Here is a 5,000-nt window from a genome sequence, read left to right as displayed (position 1 = left end):
CCTAGGGCTCGGAACGAGCTTTCCGTTGATATACTGTCGCCCCCGTAGCTCCTCCCGGATCAAAAGTTACGATCGTTCGAAGCCTGTGCCACCATTTTGATGCTCCAACCCACTCATCTGGGCTTCCGCTGCTTCACGGTCGTAGGGCTCGAAATGAGCTTTCCGTTGAAATATTGTCGCCCCCGTAGCCCCTCCCGGATCAGAAGTTACGGCCGTTCGAAAGCTTGTGCCACCATTTTGACGCTCCAACCCATTCATCTGCGGACAAGTCCCTGACAGTGGTGCTAGGGGGTTCCGCATCCCAAGCTGGCCCCGACGCACGGGATGCGAGGCCCGGCCATCCGGCGCCCGTGGCCCGTGAAGGCGGGACGCGCGTCCCATCCTGCCCCGTTTGCAATGCTGCTCGGTCGTCCGGAACCCCCGGGGTGGGAGTTGCCCGGATGCCCCGCTAGGGTGGTAGGGGGTTTCGCATCCCGGTTTGCCCCAGCTCGGGCCATCGAAACGGGATGCGCGACCCGACTGCCCAGAATGTGAGTCCCCCACGTGCGGGATGCGAGACCCGGCCATCCACCGCCTGAAGCCCGGGGGGCCGGGACGCGCGACCCGGCCCTCCCCATTCGCAACGCCGCTCGGTCACTGGGAACCCCCGGGGTGGGATTTGCCCCGATGCCCCATCGGGGTATTAGGGGGTTCCGCGTCCCAAGCAGGCCACGACGCACGGGACGCGAGCCCCGACCATCCGACGCCTGAGGCCCGTGAAGGCCGGACGCGCGTCCCATCCTGCCCCGTTTGCAATGCTGCTCGGTCATTTGGAACCCCCCGGGTGGGATTTGCCAGGATGCCCCACTGGGGTGGTAGGGGTTTCCACATCCCGATTCTGCCCCAGCTCGGGCCATCGAAACGGGACGCGCGACCCGGCCGCTCCGACGTTTGTCCCCCACATGCGGGATGCGAGGCCCGGCCAACCGCCGCGGGAAGCCCGCGAGGGTGGGGCGCGCGTCCCGGCACTCCCCTGTTTGCAATGTCGCTCGGTCATTTGGAACCCCCGAGGTGGGATTTGCCCAGATGCGCCGCCGGGGTGGTAGGGGGTTCTGCATCCCGTGCAGCACGGGCATGGCCCGTCGAAATGGGATGCGCGACCCGGCTGCTTTGGGTCGAGCCCGCGGGATGCGAGTCGCGGGCGTTCGCCGTCCGAACCCGCAAAGGCGGGATGCGCATCCCGGCCCCCGCTCCCCTGTCTGCAGTGCTGCTCGGCACTTTGGAACCCCCCGCGTGGGATTTGCTCGGGTGCCCCACTGGGGTGGGTAGGGGGGTTGCTCGTCCCTAGCTTGCCCCGACGTGTGGGACGCGAGGCCCGGCCATCCGACGCTCGAATTCCGCGAAGGCGGGGCGCGCGTCCCGTTTGCAATGCCGCTCGATCATTTGGAACCCCCCGGGGTGGGGGTCGCCCAGATGCCCCGCGGGGGTGCTAGGGGTTCCACATCCCGCTTTGGCCCGTCGATGGGGGATGCACGACCCGGGCGCTCGGGGTCAAGTCCTCGGTGCACGGGATGCGAGTCCCGGGCACCCGGCGTCCGAATCCCGCGAAGGTGGGACGCGCGTCCCGGCCCTCCCCGTTTGCAATGCTGCTCGATCATTTGGAACCCCCGGGGTGGGATCCGCCTGGATGCCTCACTGGGGTGGTAGGGGGTTCCGCGTCCCGCTTAGCCCGGGCTTTGCCCGCGGATGCGGGATGCGCGGCCCGTCTGCTCGGGGACAAGCCCCCTCGGTGCGTGGGATGCGATGCCCGGCCATCCGCCGACCGAAGCCCGCAAAGGCGGGACGCGCGTCCCGACCCTCCCCGTTTGCAATGCTGCTCGTTCATTCGGAACCCCCGGGGTGGGAGCCGCCCGGACGCCCGGCTGGGGTGGTAGGGGGTTCGGCATCCGCGTCCCCACTCGCTCGGCCCTTTGCTGTGGGCTGCCCGACCCCTTCGCCCTGGATGCCTGTCCCGGGCGTGCGGGTCTCGTTGCCCGGTCATCTGCCCCCCGTATCCCGGCCGCTCGGGGTCAAGTCCTCGGTGCACGGGATGCGAGTCCCGGGCACCCGACGTCCGAATCCCACGAAGGCGGGATGCGCATCCCGGCCCTCCCCGTTTGCAATGCTGCTCGATCATTTGGAACCCCCGGGGTGGGATCCGCCCGGATGCCCCGCTGGGGTGGTAGGGGGTTCCGCATCCTGCTTAGCCCGGGCTTGGCCCGTGGATGCGGGATGCGCGGCCCGTCTGCTCGGGGACAAGCCCCCTCGATGCGTGGGATGCGATGCCCGGCCATCCACCGTCCGGAGCCGGCAAAGGCGGGACGCGCGTCCCGGCCCTCCCTGTTTGCAATGCCGCTCGATCATTTGGAACCCCCGGTGTGGGTGGCGCTCGGACGCCCCGCTGGGGTGGTAGGGGGTTCAGCATCCGCATCCCCACTCGCTCGGCCCTTTGCTGTGGGCTGCCGGTTCTGCAGCCTTATGCGCACGGACGGCGGGTCGTGCTCCACCCGCGGATATTTCGGTGATGCGGCTGTGCGCGCACGGACTTGGACGGCGTTGGATGGCTTGTTTGGGCCCTCTCTCCCCGTCCATGCTCTCTCCATCCCTCCCCAAACCTTTTCGCCCAATCACGCGGCCGCGCGCGCGCGGAGATGGGACGGGTGTTCGTCGGTGGGGTAGGTCACGTGCTCCCTGTCCGTGGCCCCCGTCCCCACCCTCCCTCGCCCCTTCGGTCGGCTCCGCGGCCCCACGTGCGCGGACCTCGGATTGTGCCCCCAGCATGAATATTTCGGCAACGCGGCCGTGCGCGCGCAGATTTGGATGGTGATTGGTGGCCCGATTGATCTCTCTTTCCCCGTGCTTGTTCTCGGTCCCGCCCCACATTCTGGCTCGATTACGCGGCCGCGCGGCGCGGACACGGGACGGCGTTCGTAGGCAGGGTTGGCCCCGTGCGACCCATCCATGGGCCCCGTCCCCCCTCGCCCCTCCGGTCTGTTCCGTGGCCCTTCGTGCGCGGACTCGGATTGTGACCCCCAACAAATATTTCGTAACGCGGCCGCCCGCGAGCGGGAATGGACGGCGTCGGGTGGCTCGACTGAGCTCTCTTTCCCTGTCCATGGTCTCGGTCCCTCCCCCCATTTTGGCTCGACTACGCGGCCGCCGCCGCGGATACGGGGTGGTGCTCGTGGGCAGGTTTCGTCCCGAGCGACCTGTCCAGGGGCTCCGTTCCCCCTCGCCCCTTCGGTTGGTTCCGTGGCCCTTCCTGCGCGGACATCGGATTGCGCCGCCCCAAGGAATACATCGGCGATGCGGCCGCGTCCACGCGGACTGGGGATAGCGCCCCCCCCCCGACAAATACATCGGCGATGCGGCTGCGTGCACGTGGACTCGGGCGGGCGCCCGATGGCTCGATCGAGCACGCTTTCGCAGTCCATGGCCCGGTCCCTCCCCACATTTTCGCTCGATTACACGCGGCCGCGCGCGCGCGGACAAGGGACGGTGTTCGTTGGCAGGGACGGTCCCCTGCGACCTGTCCGTGGGCTCCGCCCCCCCCCCCGCCCCCTCGGTCTGTTCCGTGGCCCTTCGTGCGCGGACGTCGGATTGTGCCCCCCAACAAATATTTCGGTAACGCGGCCGCGCGCGCGCGGACGTGGGATGGTGTTCGTTGGCAGGGTTGGTCCCGTGCGACCCGCCCATGTGCGCTCCCCCCCCCTTCGGTTGGATCCGAGGCCCTTCGTGCGCGGGCATCGGATTGTGCCCCCCCCAACAAATATTTCGGTAACGCGGCCGCGCGCGCGCGGACTTGGACGGCGCTGGACGCCTCGATTGATCTCTCTCTCTCCCGGACAATGGTCTCGGTCCCTGATCACGCTTTTGCTCGATTTCGCGTCCGCGCGCGACGGTGTCCGTTGGCAGTGTCGGTCTCGTGCTACCTGCCCGTTGGCTCCGTCCCCCCTCTCGCCCCTTCGGTCGTTCCGCGGCCCTCCGTGTGCGGACTTCGGATTGTCCCCCTCCCCCCCCCCCACCCACCCAAACCAAATGTTTCGGGTGTTCTTGGGCGGGTTTGGTCCCGTGCTACCTGTCGGTGGTCTCAGTCCACCCTCGCCCCTTCGATCGGTTCCGTGGCCCTTTGTGCGCGGACTTCGGGATGCGTTCCCCCGCAAATATTGCGGCAACGCGGCCGCGCTCCCACGGACTTGGACGCCGTAGGATGGCTCGATTGGGCTCTCCTTCCCTGTCCGTGGTATCGGTCCCTCCCCACATTTTCTCTCGATTACGTGGCCGGGCGCCCGCGGACATCGGATGGTGTTCGTTGTTGGGGCCGGTCCCGTGCGACATGTCCATGGGCTCGGACCCACCATCGCCCCTTCGGTCGGTTCCGTGGCCCTTCGTGCGCGGAAATCGGATGCCCCCCTCCCCCCCCCCACACCCAAATATTTCGGTAATGCGTCCGCCCTCCCGCGGACTTGGACGGTGTTGGAAGGCTCGATTGTGCTCTCTTTCCCTGTCCGTGGTCTCGGTCCCTCCCCACATCTTCGCTCGATTGCGCGTCCGCGCGCGCGCGGATGTTGGCCGGTGTTCGATGGTAGGGTTGGCCTCGTGCAACCAGCCCTCGGTCTCCATCCCCGCTGGCCCCTTCGGTCGGTTCCCTGGCCCTTCGCGTGCGGACTTCGGCTTGCGCTCCACCCGCCAATATTTCGGTAATGCGTCCGCGTGCGCACGGACTTGGACGGTGTTCGATGGATCGCTTGAGCTCCCACGCCCCTGCCGAGGTATCCATCCCTCCCCGCTCCTTCTCTGGATTACACGGCCGCGCGCCCGCGGACCGGGGACGGTGTTCGTTGTCAGGGTTGGGCCTCGAGCTACCTGTCCATGGTCCCCGTCCCCCCTCGCCCCTTGCTTGCGCGGACCACGGATTGTGCCTTGCCCCCAAATATCTCCGCTACGCGGCCGCATGCGCGGACCCAGATGGTGCGACCCCC

The sequence above is a fragment of the Elaeis guineensis genome, chromosome 16, assembly GCF_000442705.2.
Source record: "Elaeis guineensis isolate ETL-2024a chromosome 16, EG11, whole genome shotgun sequence".
NCBI classification, from domain to species: Eukaryota; Viridiplantae; Streptophyta; class Magnoliopsida; order Arecales; family Arecaceae; genus Elaeis; species Elaeis guineensis.
Note: the sequence above shows the minus strand (reverse complement) of the source record.